Source organism: Pan paniscus, chromosome 8 (genome assembly GCF_029289425.2).
Source record: "Pan paniscus chromosome 8, NHGRI_mPanPan1-v2.0_pri, whole genome shotgun sequence".
Lineage (NCBI taxonomy): Eukaryota > Metazoa > Chordata > Mammalia > Primates > Hominidae > Pan > Pan paniscus.
Genome location: NC_073257.2, coordinates 23,365,337 through 23,386,222, shown reverse-complemented (window position 1 = coordinate 23,386,222; position 20,886 = coordinate 23,365,337). Strand labels below are relative to the sequence as shown.

At 38.5% G+C, this 20,886-nt stretch overlaps 1 protein-coding gene across 11 annotated transcripts in view; it reads right to left on the bottom strand.

Moving 5' to 3' along the window:
• CELF2 (CUGBP Elav-like family member 2) overlaps positions 1-20,886 on the bottom strand; it is an 867,789-nt gene that overhangs the window by 478,874 nt on the left and 368,029 nt on the right. For 3 of the 11 annotated variants that reach the window (XM_034929919.3, XM_057298816.2, XM_057298817.2), the window contains exon 2: positions 11,710-11,803. The exons of 6 other annotated variants lie outside the window; for them this stretch is intronic. The gene's annotated coding sequence lies outside the window, so the exon portion shown is untranslated. Of the gene's footprint in view, positions 1-11,709; positions 11,804-20,886 lie in introns of those variants that run through there. 2 more of the 11 variants (XM_063607631.1, XM_063607632.1) reach the window with 1 other exon arrangement.

Below are 20,886 nucleotides of genomic sequence, written 5' to 3'. Positions count from 1 at the left end.
TGTTCATGTTTACCTTTAAATGCTTGTGTATTTTTCTAATTGCTGTTTTAAAGTCATTTTTTTACTAGTTTCATCATGACTCCTTACTGGGTCTTTTTCTATTGACTGATTTTTCTTTTGGCTATGGATCACAGTTTCCTGTTTCTTTGTACATCTAGTATTTTTTTTATTGAGGTAAAAATACATATATATATAAACTATATAAATGTAGTTTACCATATATATTTATATATATATAGTTCACCATCTTTACAATTTTAAAATGTACAGTTCAGTACATCTAATAATGTTTGACTGAGTATTTGACATTTTAAATATCACACAGTTTTCTTCCTTTAAAGAGTGCTTTGGCAGGCAGTTAAGTTACTTGTGGGGCAGCCTGAGCCTTCTGAGATTTGTTTTTAAGCTTTGTTGGGGTGATTCTACATTAGCCTTTACTCCAAGGCTAGTTTAGTCCCACTACTGAGAAGTAATTCTTTTGCGGTCTCTACTGACTGGTCTGCTGTTTGACAAGGTCTTTTCACTGCATCTGGTTGGAACTGAAACATCTCCCACCTCTCTGAAAGCTCTAGAAGCTTTTTAGCTTATAGAATCCCGGGTTGTTCTTTTCCCACACTTGTGAAGATTCCCCCAGTGCATGAGAAGGTTAGCAGTCAGTCAACGACCAAGGCAATGTCATAAATTTCTGGAGCTCTTTCTCTGCAAAGCTACTCCAGCTTCTCCAAACTCAAATCTTGGTCTGCTCCACTCATTAGCAAACTATTGTTCTCTGCTTGGGTTTCCCCTTCCTTTGCTGTTGTCCAGAAGGTATCAGAAAGCTGGGATGATTATGGAGCTTACCTCATTTATTTCCTTTCTCTAAAAGATCAGAATTCTATGCTTCCTTGTTGTCCAATGTCCCAACAAACTTGTTTCATGTATTTTGTCCAATTTTCTAGTTGTTAATGGTGGGAGAGCAAGTCTGGTACTAATTTCTCCATCAAGTATGAAAGTGAAAGTTCAGAAGATTAATTTTTGTTTGTTTGAAGATGGAAGATACTACAGCAATGTTATAAAGCCAATGGGAATCACCCAATCAATAAGATAAATCTGGCGATGCTTATGAAAAATGATATTTCAGAAGTAAATCCTTTGAGAAAGTGAAAAGGGATGTAAATGAGTGCATGAGTAGAAGGCTTGGCATTATTTAGGAGAATGGGAAATGTGTCTAGTGACTCAACGTTTAACAAAGATGCTAACGAAGACAGAATAATAAAGTAAAAAATATTATGCAATGAGAAGACTATTTCTTCCATTGTTTATTATCTGATCAAATGATTTCAGTAAGCAGAAGAATATGATAAAGCACTTGTTCCTTACCTTTAGCCAAAATGCAGTCATTTTTTTCCCCCAAAATTACAAGTCTTTAAATATTTGATCTCTCTGTTCTACTTTGCAGATGTTTTATTTGAGGATCTTCATATCCATAGAGATCAAACATTTTTTAAAATATTACATGGGAGTGACTCATTGTGGATGAATTCTGGGTTTTGGTGCTGGTCAACTTTTTCTAAATAAAACATTTGCATTATATTGTTTTCCACTCAGGAAAACAACGCGATCCGGTGTGAAAATGCAATTAATATCTACATAACAGAGTTAGTGTCAGGATTAAAGTAAAATATAGTTAAATATGCCAGCCACAGTTGTCACTGAAATACCAACTTCCTTATTTTCTCCTTCCAAGGGAGTAGAAGCTCTGGCTCACTCAGTCTTGCATTTCTAAATTTTTAAGTTCTCCAGAAAGACAACATAAGACACCATCCATGAAAAAGTATAATAAATTTAGTTCTTTTCTTCCCAAATACCTTTCCTAGATCTTAGATCCGGTTTCCCCAGACTGACATCTCTTTGCCGCCTTTCTTGCTTTTTATTTCTTTTGTTCACTGTGGGGTCTCTTGGGCCTAGAATCACAGCACATAGTAGATAGCGAATATCTACTATGTTAGATACCTAATATCTACTACATGCTGGAAGGTTACAAAACCAGTGTTGGTTTTACTGGCACGTAGTAGATACCCAGTAAATATTATTTATGTTGGAATTAATGCTGATTACTAGTGCCTATGAATACCTCCAAGGATCCTCGTATTCCATAGCACACATTTTGGCAACTGCTACCATGGAGAAAAAATTGGTTTAAGTTAACCACCCTGATCCTCTTCTTTTCTGTTGAGACCTGAGCAGAATGAATGGGAAACTCTTTCTTTGTTATGTCAGAAACAGGCTGTAAAATAAGTCTGGTAGCTAAGCCTTTTAAAGTCACAATCTGTGTAGGATTTATATGCCAGTGATATGAAAGGATTAAATCTGTCTATGCTCTGCTAGCCTTTGGTGACAGGGCACTGTATTTCTGTTATCAGAGCCTCTGTCCTTGGTTTTCACACCAGTGCCAATGGATTTAGACGTGCAGGCTGGGCCTCACTGTTGTGTGTACACATGTCAGCTGCAGGAAGCCCATCCTAGGTGACAGCAGTGTCACTTTGGTACCACATCCTCTTTTACACCTGATCACACTTGCAGAGGGGAATGCCAGAAGCACCTCTGAGTTGCAAGACTGGAGGGAGTGATGGCAGGATGAGGTGCCAGATGGACATCTTGAAGTGCAGAGGGGCCTGCAGACCCCCAGTGTGAGCACTGAGAAAACTGATCAAGCTTGTGTGTCCCACGCAGATTCTCACTGGGACTGGAACCCAGTAGCACAAAGTGGTGACAATTCAGGAACCAGAGAGAGGCAGGTGGACCCGCTGCTTGGCGGTGACCCAAAGATGAAGTTCCCCAGCAGGTGAAGATTGACTTTGACTGACTTCTGTTTGTTGGGCAGAGTTACACCCTCATCGTGTTGGAAATCTGAACTTGTTCATCCAGGCTTGACAGGTGGACGCTGGCTCAGATTTTCCTCCCCTGGAGCCCACTTTCTGCCCACTTGGTGGATTCAATCCTGGTATGACTCAATCAGCTAGGGGGTTAGAACAGGGGGTAGGAGAATGATGTTGACTTGAAGAGGGGGCCCTGCATTCAGATATTTTAATATTTATACATAGAAGTGAAAACAATTAGTTTACCACAAGACAGGGGTGAGAATTTTAAATTGCAAGTTGGAATTTGGAGGAAGACAAAGGGAGCTTATAGTTTTGCTGTGCACTGGAGAGGCAGCAAGCAGAGAAATGGGGAAAGAGGGATTTGGGGGAATGCTGTGGGTTTTGAATTGAACACAGTTCATTTAATCCTGTTTTGGGAAATGCCAATAAAGCTGGAATCATTTTTGCCAATAATTATTTTTGGATCCCGGAGTGGGTTCCTTGGGTCACAGTGGAATAGAATCCCTGTCTTACCTGTGACCTTTGAGCTGAAGGATGCCTATAAACTCACTTCGAGAATAAACGGCCATTCAGAAGGAGCCATTTGTAGGTTTGGCAAAACCTCTTGTTTACGGTCACACCACATCCATAACTTGACTTCTCATTCTGCCTGGCTTGGCCACTTTTCACAGCTTGGGGCTGACAACAACTGCAATAAGCACCCTTCCCCCAAATCGTTCCTTAGGTTGGTTCAGCTCTGGGCAAAACTAGAGCAGACACAGGCTCTTTTGACACTTCCATATTCCAGGTTTGATTCTCATGTTGACACAGAGTCCTCACGAGTGTCCTCCAGACACATCTGATATTCATATTTAGGTATTCATGACTTGGCATTTTGCAAGTAATGTGTAAAATACATATTTACACCACGAAAATGTGCATTTTAAATGGACTCTCAAATGAGAGTTCTTGTTTAACAGGAAAATATTTCTAGATGACGGAATTGCAGAAACTACACAAAGAAGGTATATGGGGATAGAAAAGTTGCATCCGGAGCACTCTTTAAACACCACACTCCTTGACTTTCGTACATGCGAAGTCTTGCTCTCCCTTTTAATTTCCTTGTTTAGGTGGACATTCATCGTCACCTGGCCAGCCGGCATCCTCTGCCCCTTTCTAGTGGCTTCCTGATTTTCTGGGAGGATCCCACCCCTCCTACACTGTGAGTAGTTTAGTGTGAAGCTAAAATCTGGCATCTGCCTCACGCCGAGGAGAACCAAGAGGCCGGCTCCCCACTCTCAAGATCTCCATGTGGCCAGGAGGAAGGCACGTGACCTAAGTCTCGCAATAAGAGGGCTTTTTTTTTTCTATTGGACTTTTACTCATGAGCAAGTGACATTAACACCAAAAAATGCTTGGTGTGCATTATTCCCAGCCACCATGTTTCCCCAGCCTCCTGTTCCTACCAGGAGACCATTCTACGAGTGTAGTTATGTTTCCTAGACTTCCAGAGATGCTCTTCTTTATGCTCATTTCCAAAACTGGTTTGTAACCTTCCAGTGGATTCTCTGAATTCCCCAGATCTTTTCACTAAATGCACCACTCCTCCCCAACTGCCCCCCCCACCCCCCCGCCCACCATCTTTCTTTTTCTTATAGGAGCCTGCTAATTAAACCAGTTATTACAGCAACCAAGAATCCTGGACATGACAAAGTTAAAATAATGATTAATAGGCCGGGTGCAGTGGCTTAAACCTGTAATCCCAGCACTTTCAGAGGCCAAGGTGGGCAGATCGCCTGAGGTCAGGAGTTCAGGACCAACCTGGCCAACATGGTGAAACCCCATCTCTAATAAAAATACAAAAAAATTAGCCAGGCATGGTGGTGTGCACCTGTAGTTCCAGTTACTCGGGAGGCAGAGGCAGGAGAATCACTTAAACCCAGGAGGTGGAGGCTGTAGTGAGCCAAGACTGCACCACTGCACTCCAGCCTAAGTGACAGAGTGAGACTCTGTCTCAGTAATAATAATAATCATGATTAATAGTTGAATAATATATACAGAAACCCTTCCATGCTCAAGGAAATTGAATGTTAACCCTGTGTTCTAAAAGACACACACAAAAATAAATTTTGATTTTCCTGTTCAGCCTCCAAATTCAGCTTCTGAAAATTAAAAAGGGCATCTTATCTCACGCTGTTGCCTTGGTGTGTGTGTGTTTAAAGTTTTCTTTTTGAGAAAACTGTAGATTCACATTCAATTAAAGGAGATAACACAGACAGATCATGTGAATGCTTTGCCCATTTCCCCCAAGGGTAACATCTTGCAAAAGTGTTCTAGTATGATATCACAACCATGGTGTGGACAGTGATTCAATCCATGGATCGTATTCAGATTTCCCCAGTTTTGTATGCTTTCAGTGGTGTCTGTGTGTGTTTACTTCCATGCAATTTTGCCACACGTGTAGGACTGTGTATCTACCACCCAGTCAAGATACACAACAATTCTACCACCACAAGCATTCCTCATGCTGTCCTTTTATAACCACACACCTTTCTCCCATGCCCCTTCCAGCCCCAACTCCAGCACCTACTAATCCATTCTCTGTTTTAATAAATAATTTTGTCATTTCAACAATTTTCTGTGAATGAAGTCATATAGCAAGTAACCCTTTGGAATTGGCTTTTTTCATTCAGTATAATCCCCCTGAGATCCATCCAACTTGTTGCATAAACCCATAGTTTGTTTCTTTGTTGCTGAGTAGTTGTCCATTGTATGGATGTATCACATTGGTGTAATCATCCACACTGAAGGACATCTGGGTTGCTTCCAGTTTGGGCTAATACAGATAAAGCTCTATGGATATACTATATACATATTTGTATAGAAATATAAATTCTTCTGTCTTGAGTAGACACCAAGGAGTTAAATGGTTACATCATATGATAGATACCTATTTAACTTTTTAAGAAACTACAAAACTGTTTTCTAAAGCAACTGTAGCATTTTACATTTCCACCAGCAGTGTATGGGCTTTCCAGTCCCTCCCCATACTTGCCAACACTTGATATAGTCAGTTGTTTAATTTTAGCCATTGTAATAGGTGTGCAGGAACAGGTCACTAGTTTCCATTTTCATTTCTGTAATGACTTATGCTGTTAGGAATCTCTTTATATGCTTATTGGTCATCTATATGCCTTCTTTGGTAATATGCCTGCTCAAATTTTTTGCCCACTTAAAAAATTGGGCTGTTTGCTTTCCTCTTATTGAGTTTTGAGAGTTCCTTGTACGTATTCTGGATACAATTCATTTATCACAGAGAGGATTTAGACCTATTTTCTCCCAGTCTGTGGTTTGTCTTTTCATTCTTTTAATGATGTCTTTCAAAGAGAAAACACATTTTTTTGTTTGATGTTTTGTTTCAATGAGGTCCAATTTATCAACTTTTGGATCACAGTATTAGCTTCATATCTAAGAAATCTTTGCCTACACAAGGTCACAAACATTTTGTCTGATGCTTTCTTCTAGAAGTTTTATAGTTTTAAGTTTTATATTGAGGTCTGCAACCTTGCTGAGTTAATTTTTAAAAGATGGTGTGAGAATCGAAGTTAATGTTTTTGCAGATGGATGTCTAATTGTTCCATCATCATTTGTTGTTTATGGTGGGAGGGCATGTCTAGTACCAAAAAGCTGCTCTGAACATTTGTTGTGAGAAATGAAATGTTCATTTCTCTGGGATAAATGCCCAAGAATGTAATTGCTTAATTTCATAAGAAATGGCCAAACTATTTTCCAGCATGTGTTTTGAAAAAGAAAGATGTAAGAGTTAAGAACTCATATGGATTATGCCTCTGCTTCATCCTTGTTAGTCATCGTGGACAACTTACAAAATACCTATGTCTCAGTTTCTTGCCGGGCACAGTGGCTCACACCTGTAATCCCAGCACTTTGGGAGGCCAAGGCAGATGGATCACTTGAAGTCAGGAGTTTGAGACCAGCTTGGCCAACATGGCGAAACTCCATCTCTACTAAAAATACAAAAATTAGCCAGGCATGGTGGGGGGCGCCTATAATCCCAGCTACTCAGGAGGATGAGGCAGGAGAATCACTTGAACCCAGGAGGCAGAGGTAGCAGTGAGCTGAGGTCACGCCACTGCACTCCAGCCTGGGTGACAGAGCAGAGACTCCATCTCAAAAAAATAAAAATAAAAATAAAAATAAACAAATATCTATGTCTCAGTTTCCTTATTGGTAAACTAGGGACAATAATATTGTGCACCCCATTAGGTTATTGTGAAGATTAAAAGCATTAATAAAAATATTTAAAAGAATGCCTAACATGTAAGGTGTGATCAATAAATGTTACCTGTTATTGTTTGCAATTGATGTTGCTATTATTATCTTTTGTGGCTCTCCAACATATTCAAACACCCTTCCTAGAGTCTGATAATTTCTCGTATTATGAGATCCAAGGAGGAAGCTGAAACACTTGCATTTCCAGATTCTTTCGTGGTTAAAGTAGAGGCATGTGTGACCTAGGTTTCCAATCAGCGTAGCTCTGAAAGCCTTGGATTCAGAAATGAGCAATACTCGAGGGCCACGTCTTGGCAATTCATTCTTCCAAAGAACTTTGAGAGTCAGCAGTGGTGGAGTGTTAGGATTCAGTCCCAAGTTACATAGGTACCATGCAGTGATAGCAATCATCTTCTTACTGGAGAAAATCCTGCCACATGTTTGGGCATTTTTTTCTAGTTGTGTAATTTCAGAGTGTTGCTGTCTAGCCTTTCTGGAGATTATTAAACTACCAGATAAAATTTAATAACTTCCTTTGCTACTTATATTGGCCAATTTTTAAATTTTTTTATTTTTGAGATGGAGTCTCCCACTGTCGCCTGGGCTGGAGTACAGTGGCGTGATCTCAGCTCACTGCAATCTCCGCCTCCCAGGTTCAAGCGATATTCCTTGCCTCAGCCTCCCAAGTAGCTGGGATTACAAGCACCCGCCACCATGCTCGGCTAATTGTTTTTTTTCGTATTTTTAGTAGAGATGGGGTTTTACTATTTTGGCCAGGCTGTTCTCAAACTCCTGACCTTGTGATCCGCCCGCCTCGGCCTCCCAAAGTCCTGGGATTACAGGCATGAGCCACCACACCTGGCTGGCCAATTTTTTTTTTTAAAGCAATTGCTTGTGTATATCCTAACTGGATGAATTTTTATCCATATCCATACACACATACACATGCACAAAGATAGAAACTATTTTGTCATAATATATACACACACACGTATGATAAAACACATTATCGAGACAATTGGAGAGCGAGCCAGATTGTGTCATAATACCATAACATGTTAATTTCCTGATTTTGATAATTGTACTGTCGTTATGTAAGGGAATATCCTTGTTTTTAGGAAACACACACCTAAGAACTTAGGCATAAATAAAGGGGCATCAGATCTGTAACTCAGTCTCAAATGATTCAGAAGGTAATATGTATGGAAAGAATGACGAAGCAAATATGGCAAAATGTTGAGAAACAGGAAATCTGGGGAAAGAGTGTATAGTATTCTTTGTATTGTTCTTACAGTTTTCTTTTCTTTTTTGTTTTTGGAGATGGAGTCTTGCTCTGTCACCCAGTCTGGAGTGCAGTGGCATGATCTCTGCTCACTGCAACCTCTGCCTCCTGGTTCGTGATTCTTCTGCCTCATCCTCCCAAGTAGCTGGGACTACAGGTGCCTGCTACCATGCCCAGCTAATTTGTTTTTTTTTTTTGTTTGTTTGTATTTTTAGTAGAGATAGGGTTTCACTATTTTGGCCAGGCTGGTCTCGAACTCCTGACCTCAAGAGATCCGCCCGCCTCAGCCTTCCAAAGTGCTGGAATTACAGACGTGAGCCACCATGGCCAGCCTGTTCTTACTGTTTTTCTACAAGTGTGAAATAATTAAAAAAATGAAAGATAAAGAAAATTAGCCAAAATGGATATTGTTGTTTGTAATTAAGAAGCTTGCAATTTCAGAAGAAGGACGGGGGAGTCCAGGATAGTGAGAGAGGCTGTTGTCTGATTTTTTTCCCCTTCACCCAGGTACCTGGACCATGTGAGAACAGCCAATAGTCACGGGCTTTAGAAGGGAGGTGTTCCTTCGACATGGGACTCAAATCCTACGTAAAACATGGCGGCATCCACTAGCAGACTCCCCTTACAACCCTGTGGTCTAATCTCCGTTTTCTAGATGGTTGAAGAAACTCTACCGTATTTCATCGTTAGAGGCAGCAATCGGAACCCGTTCTGTTGATGTCCCTTCTCCATCTCCCACGCTGGCCTAGGAGAAAGATCCAGGGCCCCACGATGGCCAAAACAAACATTTCCCCTCTGATGCTGAAAGGGAAGATATCAGCAGAACTCCACAAAACCATGAGAGCCTTCCAGGGGCAGGAAACAGAACTCTTGCCCCACGAGCCTTCTGTTATGGGTGGCTCTAAATTACTTTAATTTAAAGATTTCTGTCTTAATTCCATTCATAAACGTAAACCCATCTTTAATTTCCCAAGAAGCGGTCTTCTGGTCAAAAGCAACGCTCCTAAACTTTAGAAGTTTTTAAGTTTCACAGGTCATGCTTTTAAAGAGTGGGATCCATAAAATGATGCCACCCCGATATTCGAGGCGCTGTTGCTATTTTTCAAGGCTGAAGTACCGACAGGGGAAAGGAGCCAGCATAAACTTTAGATGGGTAAAATAGCTCTACTCCCTAAGTCAAGAGCATTCAAACTTATTCAAGACATGATTTTTATTGCAATAAAGGGGTACTGAACACATCTACTAGAAAAGCTTTTACCTAAAATGTACTTGTTTAAAAGGCCAATTTCTTATAGGAAAAGGAAATGAAATTTCCTTCAGAGGATTTAGTCTGAACTGATATGCACAATATAGCGGGAAATTGTCATCTCCAGTTATCTGATGGACTTATAGACCTTGAGGGGAAGAGAAAGGAGAGAGGGAGAGAGGGAGGGGAAAAAAAGAGAAGGGAGACCATCTTCTATATGTGCTTTGATAATTTCCTGTATGGTGAAATTAAATGTACTTTAACTTACAGTATGTACTTGGATATAGTCATTTAAATACAGTCATTTTTGCTGTGTGTGCAGCCAATGTTGTATCTTCACATTCACAGATAATGCTATAAAATCTGGCTGTCCATTACAATCTCCAGGGAGCTTAAAACTAAAACCACGGCTAGGCCTCATCTCAGACCAAATGAATCAGAAGCTCTGGGGTAGGGCCCAGGTGATTCTGCAGAACAATGAGAGCTGAGAGCCACTGCTTTAAAATAGACACTCTGCTCTGCACAATGAACACGCTCTTGCAAACAGAAACCTTTTAAAATACACTAGAACTTGCCACTGAAAGTCATTCTGTAATGATGCTTTTCAGGCAAGAAAGCCACCCTTCCTCTTGGGAGGACATGAATCTGAATTGTTATACATCGTGCTTGCCTCCAATCATGTGAATGTTTACAGAGTGAGGAGGTCTGCTGCAGGACGAGCATGCATTTCTTCATGCATGTGTATCGCGCAGGAGCCACCCAGACTTTACATTTAAATTTGTCTTCCTACAGCATTTTCTCATTTGAGGCTATAAAGGAAGTAGGTCAGATGATATCATCACTATTTTACATTGACAAGGAAACAGAGAGAATGGAAATGACATTCTAAAATTATCTTTGAGACAGGACTAGAATACAGGTTTCTTTGCACCTAATGTAGGCCATTTCATCCTCCACTTTTGTTTATAGCTGTGTGTGCGTATATTATATATATATATATGCGTATATATAAAAAACTTATATATTATACATTACCTATTTTATATATATACCTAATATAAATAGATGTTACTATATCTAATTTTGTGTGTGTTTCCTGCAAATAAAAATATTAAGCTACTGTTTAACTTACTTTACAGCACCCTCTTCAAGGTTAATAATGGGCTTAGCTCTATCAAAATTACATATCAAGTCTGTAAGTAATAAAAGACATCATATCGGAGACATCTGCCTTTCTTAACCTTAGGCCGGCAGGTATGAGAAAATTGCAAGAAGGCATTACAAACAGAAAACCAAAACCTGCAATCACATGGAAGTGTTCACATCTTATTTAAACAGCATGTACAGTAGATTGGTACCAAACTCCATTTTTATTTTTGGAAAACATAACTTTCCCTTAGATGGTTTTCTAACCTCATTTCAGCAAAATGGAGCTCGATTTCAGGATTCAGATGTGCTGCACTCTGCTTGCAGGCATAGCTGCAAGGGCATCGTTCTGCTCAGTGTTAAATGTGAGCTCTAGGTAGAAAGCATCCCTTACAGATCTGAGCCATTCCATGCTTCACATTGGCTTTGCGTGGTATGCTGAACTCAAAAGGCAATTACTGCTTTCTCTTGCAATTTATGGAACCCTTCTAAATCTTTATCCCTGGTGATAAAAGCATCAAAATGAAGACAAGTTTTGAAAAGAAAGTGACAGGGAAAGGATCACATACATAGACTCTACTGGGATTTTTTTTTGAAAGTTATTTGCTTATTTCAATAATATTTGTCAAGATGAAAAGACACCAGTGGATTCCTCGGGCTCTCAGTGTCCAGGCAGCAGCTGCTGCTGTGTTGATAGAGGGAACATCTGTGAAAGATTCTGGGCAGTGAGGGGGAAGATTTCATTGTCAGCAAAAATAAAGCTTTAGGAAAAACCAAGTCCTGGGAAGCAAAAAGGAGCTTGGAAAAAACACTGAAACCTAGCATATGAGGAGGCCATATCGTATATAATTAATCACAAAAATGCCAAGTCTTAGCAGAAGGGGAGGAAGGACTGGATTCCTTACTGTGAATAGCGAGGTTCCCAAATATCGTCAAAGGAATTGCTTACTCCTGCTTGAACTCTGGGAGTGCAGAAGGATCTGATCGAATCACAAAAGTCTACAATGAAAGGGGGTTCACAGATTAATGAGTCATTTTACAGATGCAGAAGCTGAGACACACAGACGCACTTACGTCTTGATGTACCATATTGAATTAATAATTTGCTCATTACGGAACCAAATAGTTACATAATAATGAGGGGTTTTTTCTTGGTTTCCTTTTGTTTTTCAGCTTTAATAAAAGAAATCATATCAGATATATCTATCTTTCTTAATCTTAATCCAGCAGGTATGGGGAATTGAAAGAGGGCATTCCAAGCAGAAAACCCAAACCTGCCATCACATGAAAGTGCTCAGATCTTATTTAAGCAGCATGTACAACAGTTTGGTTATGAAACTTATTTTTTCTGTATAACTGATACATAAAAATTGTAGATGCATGTGATATATACATGTGATATTCTGAGACATGTATGCATTGTGAAATGATTAAATTAAGCTAATTATCCTAACCAGATAATACTGAGTTTTATCTTCTGCTTTTAGAATCTCTCTTTGATATCTTTGCACAGATACTGTCTTTTTCTTGGAAGAGATAGCTCAGAAATTTCTTGCAGACTTGTAGCTATGACTCCTTGGACAGAGAGTGTGTGTGTATGTTTTGCTTTGCTTTATTGTTTTATTACATTTTCTGTTTCATTGTAAAGTTTAAGGGAGTTTCCACAGATACTATCCCAAGAACATAGGGTTATTTGCCAAAACAGCTCCCAGTTTTTTTTTTTTTTTTTTGGAGCAATGAACTGAAGGCTAATGGACAGGAAACTGAGACTGCATTTTCTTTCTTTCTCCCTTTAAGAAATTAGCCTTTGGAAACATGTTTAATACAGATCTCCCATTTGAGGCCCTCGAAGAATAAGCCTACCATCTCAGAGACACTGAATACTCAAGCAAGAAAATGGCCACAGCAATTTCTCATCTATGATGGCAAAAGCCATTCATCATTAAATAAAACATTTAAGCAGTAATTTAAATATTACAGGCTGTGAAACTGCTCAGGCAGTGAATAGGAACTGGAATTAGAAGCCCATTCCTGTCCTTGAGCAAATAATTAAAACCTTACTGTTTCTCACACTTTTCTACAAAAATGGAATGAAAATGCTGGTCATTCATCCATCTCACATGAAACTCTGAGAGCTCATAAATAGTTACAAGGTTCTTTCTCAAAGGGAGATCCTTGTGGAAGCGGTGAGCAATAAACAGCAGACATTCTTTCCTGAGTTTTCCCTGATAATTCTGATTTCAAATTTTCTGTTCCTTTCCCGGGGCATATGTCAATCTTTTTGCCAGGTTTCTCTGCTAATCCCAATCAAAATCCTTTTCTCATGGTCCTTAGACACAGTTAAAATCTCCTGAAGTCAGAGAATCCCAAGAAAACTCAAAGAATAACTAGAGAGAAAAGGCTTAAGTAATTTCTTTAGTATTAGCATAAGGCATTTGTTAATTTGCATGACTGATTTACAAATGTCAGAAAACAGCCTTTTGCTAGTTTCCCCACACTCTTCATTTTTCTGGGATAAGACTGCAAATGGCAGTACAGCAAGCCCTTCCTGGACTCTCCCCACTTAGAGGAATCTTCTGTACTATCTATGTTCATGTGTCTTAAAGAGTTCATTTTTTTCCCTTGAGATTTTGTTCCAGGAGAAGGCAGCAAAAGAGTCACTGTTTTGGCCAGAAGTATTAATAAATACTCCTTATTTTTCTCCAGCTTTTTCAGACTCAACACTCTGGCTCACATGGGGGTAGAGATTGGTTTCCCCTTGTTCTGAATGTTTTGAGAAAGGAACTTCATGGGACAGGATGATTTCAGGAAAAACCAGAAAGAAATTTGACCCAATAGGTTACCCATTAAGTACACTCTTATATATTGGTCAGAGGTCACAAATTAGGTCTTATTTAACAGATAAGCTCTATTTGTGAGGACAAAAATATCAGGACTCTGAGGCAGGAACAAAGATAGGAGAAAGGAAGTAGAAAAGTCAAGTAAAAAATATCACCAAGAGAATTCAGAAGCACCCGAGGTAGGACAGATTCCCGGAGGTCAAAGGATCTTAGGAATCATCTAATTCATTTTTCCCTTATTCATGATTCCCTTCCACAATATCTTACATAAGTGGCTGCTCAGACAAGTTTTCTCATACCTCCAATGAAAAAAAATCTTAGTAATTCTAAGACATTTACTACCATCCGTTTTCAAGGATACCCACTTTCATAATCTGCAAAAAGACAGCTGGGACAGATTCAGAACCTATTCAGTGTTGGGGGGCGATTTTCTTTCAAAAGTCAAAATGTCGTCACTGCTTTAATACCCTTCTATCAGTAGATCATGTAGGCATAAAATCGGTAAGGATATGAATGATCTGAACAGCATGGCCAACTTTATGTAACTGAATATATAGAATACTTCATCCAAACACAGTAGAATATACATTTTTCTAAAATCCCATGGAAAATTCACCAAGATAGATCCCATTATGAGCCATAAAACACACCTCAAAAATTTTGACAAATATAGACCATACAAAGTATGTTTTCTGGCCACAAAATAATTAAATTATAGATCAATAACAGAAAGATAGCTGGAAAAATTTGCGACATGCAGCAAAAGCAGTGCTTAGAGGGAAATACGTAGCATTATCTGCATATATTAGAAAAGAAGAAAGATCAATAATCTGATTCTAGGTTATGAAATTAAACTTAAAAAAGAACAATTTCAACCTGATACATGTAGAAGAAAAGAAATAATTAGAGGAGAAGGCAATGATTGAAAACAGAAAAACAACAAAGAAAATCAATAAAACAAAAAGCCAGTTATTTGAAAAGATTAATAACCACCTTTTGTTATATTGATTTTCTTTGTTGTTTTTCTGTTGTTTTTCTTTGTGGAGACACAAATTGCCAATATCAGATATAAAACCTGGGTCATTATTACTAATCCCATGGACGTTGAAGGGATAATAAAGAAATATTATGAACAACCCTATAACTACAAATTGGATTACTTAGATGAAATGGACTGACTCCTTAAAAAACATAAACTACCAAAACCTACAGGAGAAACAGACAATCTGAATAGCCCTATATTTACTAAAGAAATTAATAAGTAACCTTTCTTCCTCCACCTCCCAAAGAAGTGTACCAGGCTGAGATGGTTCCGCTGGTGAATCCACCAACAATTTACTAAAGAAATAATGCCAATTCTCCACATTTTCTTCCAGAAAATAGAAGCAAAGAAAGTGCTTCCTAAATCATTCTATGAGGCCAGCATTATTCTAATATCAAAGCCAAATTAACACATTATAAGAAAGGAAAATGACAGTCTAATATCTCTCATGAACATATATGTAAAAATCCTCAACAAAATATTAGCAAATACAATTCAATAATCTGTAAAAAAAATTATACACTATGACCAAGTAGGATTTATTCCAAGTATGCAAGGCTGGTTCGACATTAAAAAATCAATTAATGTAATCTACTATATCAACAGGCTAAAGCAGGAAACTCATATGATCACGTCAATTGATGCAGAAAAAGCATTTGAAAAATTCCAACACTCATTCATAAGAAAACAAACTCTCAAAAAGGAATGCACAGAAACTTCCTCAATTTGATAAAGAGCATATATTTTAAAACCTATTGCCAATATCATTCTTTTTAGTGAGATCCTGAACAATTTTCCCCTGAGACCATGAATAAGGCAAAGATGTCCTTTCTTATCACTCCGATTCAGCATCATACTGGAAATCCTAGTTAATAGAAAAAAATACAAGAAAAAGAAGTAAAAGCTATACAGATTGGAACAAAAGAAAGAAAACTGTCTTTATTTTAGATGGCATAATTGGCAATGTAGAAATAACAAAGAATCTACAAAAATATGCTGGAAATAATCAGTAACTATAGCAAGATTACAAGATACAAGGTCAATATACAAGTTAATTTTTCACCATATACAGCAACGAACAATTGGAGTCTTCCAATTTGAAATGAAAAATACCATTTACAATTGCATCAGAAAAAAATGAGAAATATTTAGATATAAAACTAACAAAATATTTATAGGACCCACATACAGAAAACTTCATAACACTGATGAGAGAAATCAAAGAGGATTTAAATAAATGGGAAATAGTCTGGGTTCATTTTGAAAGTCTCAATATTGTTAAGATGTCAGTTGTTCCCAATTTGATTTATAGATTCAATGCAATTTCAGTAAGAATCCCAGCAAGTTATTTTGTGGGTATCAGCAAAGTTATTTTGTGGATATCAGCAAACTGATTCTAAAGTTTAAATGTAAAGACAAGAGACCAAGAATAGCCAAAACAATACTGAAGAGGAAAAACAAATATGGAGGATTCACACTACCCAAATTCAAGACTTACTATTAAGCTATATTCATAATAATCAAGACAGCATGGTGTTAGTAAAAGAATAGACATAAAGATCAATGCATCAGAATAGAAAGCCCAAATATAGACAAACACAAATATAGGCCATAGATTTAAAAAAAAAAAAAAGATGCAAACGCAATTCATTGGGGAAAGAATGGTCTTTTCAACAAATGGTGCTCTAACAACTGGATATCCATCTACATAAAAATGAACCTAGACACAGACCTACACCTTCCATAAAATTAACTCAGATATAAAACTATGAAACTTCCAAAAGAAAATATATATATATAACTTTGGGTTTGGTGATGAAGAGGTTTTTTTTTTGATACTATAGCAAATGCACAATATATGAAAGAAAAAAATGGACAATTTGGACCTTTTAGAATTAAAAACTCAGCTTTGAGAAAGACACTTTTAAGAGAAACAGAACCAGAAATACCATTTGACCCAGCAATCCCATTACTGGATATATATCCAAACGATTATAAATCATTCTACCATAAAGACACATGCACACGTATGTTTACTGCAGCACTATTTACAGTAGCAAAGACTTGGAACCAACCCAAATGCCCATCAGTGATAGACTGGATAAAGAAAATGTGGCACATATACAACAAGGAATATTATGCAGTCATAAAAAAGAATGAGTTCATGTCGTTTGCAGGGACATGGATGAAGCTGGAAGCCATCCTTCTCAGCAAACTAACACAGGAACAGAAAACCAAACTCTGCATGTTCCCACTCATAAGTGGGGGTTGAACAATGACAACACATGGACACAGGGAGGGGAACATCACACACCAGGGCCTGTTGGGGGGTGGGGGACAAGGGGAGGGAGAGAATTAGGACAAATACCAAATGCATGCAGGGCTGAAAACCTACATTACAGGTTGATAGGTGCAGCAAACCACCATGGCACATGTATACCTATGTAACAAATCTGCATGTTCTGCATGTCTATTCCAGAACTTAAAGCAAAATTTTAAAAAAGAGAGAAAGAATCAAAAAAGACAAGCCACAGTTTGGAAAAAAATACACTTGCAAAATATGTATCTGATAAAGGACTTGTATCCAAAATATACAAAGAACTATTACAACTCAGCAATAAAACTAACAAGCCAATTAAAAAATAGGCAAAATATCTGAATGATATCAAAGAAGATACATGCATGGCAAGTAAGTATACAAAAAGATATCCACTATCATTTGTCACTTGGGAAATGACAATTTAAACAACAATGAGATACCAATAAATACCTACTAGAATGACTTAAATAAAAAAATTGGCAATGCCAATTGCTGGTGAGGATGCGGAGCAACAAACACTCTCATTCATTGCTGGTGAAATGCAAAATAATATAGCCACTTTGGAAGACAGTTTGCCAGTTTCTCACAAAGCTAAACAGAGTCTTCACTTATGCTGCAGCAATCAGGCTCCTAGGTTATTTACCCAAATGATCTGAAAACTTACGCCCACATAAAAACCTGTGCATGAATATTCAGAGCAGATTTATTAATAATTGCCAAAACTGGAAGCAACCAAGATGTCCTTCAACAGGTGAATGGAGAAACCAACAAACTAGTACATCCAGACAAAGGAACACTATTCAGTGATAGAAAGGAATGAACTATCTAGCCATGCAAATACATAGACAAAACTCTGTGAAGTAGAAGAAGCCACTCTAAAAAGGCTACATACTATATGATTCCACATATATGACATTCCGGATAAACCAAAATTACAAAAACAGTTAAATATATCAGCGGTTGCCAGAGTTTAGGGTGAAGAGGTTGAATAGGTGAAGCACAGAGGAGTTTTTAGGGCAGTGAAACTATTCTCTATGATAATATAATGGTGGATGTGTGCCACTGCATTCGTCGTTCAAACCCTTAGAGCCTTATAGTACAAAGAGTGAAACTTAATTTGTGCAAATTTCAAAAAACATCATTCATAAGGTCCAGGAATCCCAGGGTGGAATTCAGAATGTCAAAAGAAAAGTCTGACTCTATTACACACATTTGAAGCAACCTCACCAAAGGCTATGAAGGAAAAAATATTCTTACTTAAGTAACTTCTGAAACGAGTGAAATATGTAAGACCAAGGGCAAAAGAAGCTGTACATAAGCACTGCACTGTAGTTGATAAAGTTGTTTCTCAATGGGGTGTAGGTATGGCTTAACATTCTGAAACCACTATACACGTGAAATTGAATGTATACATAAATGGATGGCATAAAGTGGGAGCCAGGTGTCTCACTGTTAGAGTGGGAGTTTCCAGATAAACAGGCAGAGAAGGTAATGGAATAGAGCTGAAGACATCAGTATGAGCTTATGTTAGCTTACTATTGATATAGAGGGTTACATGTAGAGATATTTAGGGATATATGTATATGCATGGGTTAATGTATACAAATATTTCCTTGCTCTGTCAGCTGAGAGGGCCTAGATGCAATGACAACCTGGTAGCAGTGAGCACACCTCGTGTCCAGGTCTTGGTTTCTAATATAATTTTTGTTTTTTGAGATGAGTCTTGCTCTGTCGCTCAGGCTGGAGTGCAGTGGCGTGATGTCGGCTCACTGCAACCTCCCCCTCCTGGGTTCAAGAAATCCTCCTGCTTCAGCCTCCTGAGTAGCTGGGACTACAGGTGTGTGCCACCACGTCTGGCTAACATTTTTGTATTTTTTTTTAGTAGAGATGGGTTTTCACCATATTAGCCAGGATGATCTCAATCTCCTGACCTCGTGACCTGCCCGCCTCGGCCTCCCAAAGTGCTGGGATTACAGGTGTGAGCCACTGTGCCCGGCCTATTTTCTAATAAATAGAACCAGGACTCCCTAGAGAAATGGCTGATTCTAGGACAGGGGAAAGAAAAATACAAGATGTACATAAAATATCTTGTTTTTGAGCAGGTAAGTACTCAAAATATAACAAAACAAAACCCACATGAGAATGTGTCAAAGGACATATACATTAGGAGACAACTGAACAAGAGCATCCCATGGCCAAGGACAGAACAATTCAAGCAACAAAATTAAGGAGTAATGAATTACAATCCAAAGTATGAAATTAATATAAATCAGTGAGTTCATCTGATATAAATAATTTAATACCTAAATAAGTGGGAAATGAGAGACATAACTTCCATGCAGAAGAATTCCAAATACTTCTTGTAGATATCCTACCCTGAAGTAGGTGAAGCATAATTCCCCACTCCTTAAGTGTGGGCTGCACGTTGTGACTTCTTCCCAAAAAGTGCAGTATGGTAAGAGGTGGGAGAAAGAATAACTTTGCAGTGGAGAAATGCGATCAACACCAGATGACCGAGGTGGACATCAACCATGAGAAGCCATGTTGATAACATGTACACTCGATATAGTGGGATGGGAATGGTGGTCCTTCACCTCTGCGCTCTTCCTCCCCCAAACCCATAATCCCAGTGTAGTCATGAGAAAAACATCAGCCAAATCCCAAGTGAGGAGCATTCGACAAAATATCTAAGCAGTCCTGCTCAAAACGATCAAGGTCATCAAAAGCAAGGGAGGTCTAAGCAACTGTCCCAACCAAGAAGAACCCAAGGAAACGTGACACTAAATGTAGTGTGACATCCTGGATGGAATCGGGAACAGAAAAAGGACATTAGGTAAAAAGCAAGGAAAACAGAATACTGTACAGGCTTTGGGTAATTAATCATGTATCAATACTGGTTCATTAATTGTGATACATATACCATACTAACACACGATATTAGCAATAGGGGAAACTGGATGTGGGGTTGATAGAATTTCTTTCTGCTATATTTTCCATTTTTCTGTAAATCTATAACTAAAGTGGAAAAAAAAAGTCTACTAAAAGCAAAACAAAACATGGCCATTGGGTCAGGATCTTGCACTTTGCCAGCACTTTTCCTGGGGATGGCATATAGGGAGGTGTCTGAGGGGTCTGTTTTCCTTGAAAATGACTCCAAAGTTCGGAATAATTGAGTGGAGAATGTCACCACCAGTCTGACCATTAATACTTTGTACTAATATGCATAAGATTTTGTGTCGGGAAAATGCCAAGTATAACGTCCATTATAGTCTAACCTTCATTGAGACATGAAAGATACATGAATAAAAGCAGTATCTCATAAATGCCACTACAAGGGTGATAGAAGGTGCAATAAAAATTCTGAGGATGAAAAGATCACAGCAGTTGTATTAGTCTGTTTTCACACTGCTGATAAAGACATACCTGAGACTGGGTCATTTATAAAGAAAAAGAGGTTTAATGGACTCATAGTTCCACGAGGCTGGGGAGGGCTCACAATCATGTGGAAGGTGAAAGGCATGTCTTACATGGCAACAGGCAAGAGAGAAAATGAGAGCCAAGTGAAAGGGGAAACTCTTTAAAAATATCATTAGATCTCATGAGACTTATTCACTACAATCCTCCAGAACAATATGGAGGAAACCACACCCATGATTCAGTGATCTCCCACCGGGTCCCTCCCACAACGTGTGGGAATAATGGGAGCTATAATTCAAAATGAGATTTGGGTGGGGACACAGCCAAACCATATCAGCAGTCATGAATGACAACGTAGGAGTGCAGCACAAAGGAGTGAGCAGGGAATTCCTGGTGTAAGAGTTCTTGTAGGCAAAAGTGCAGAGGTAAGAAATAATTAGGATTAGTTCAATTTAACCAGACC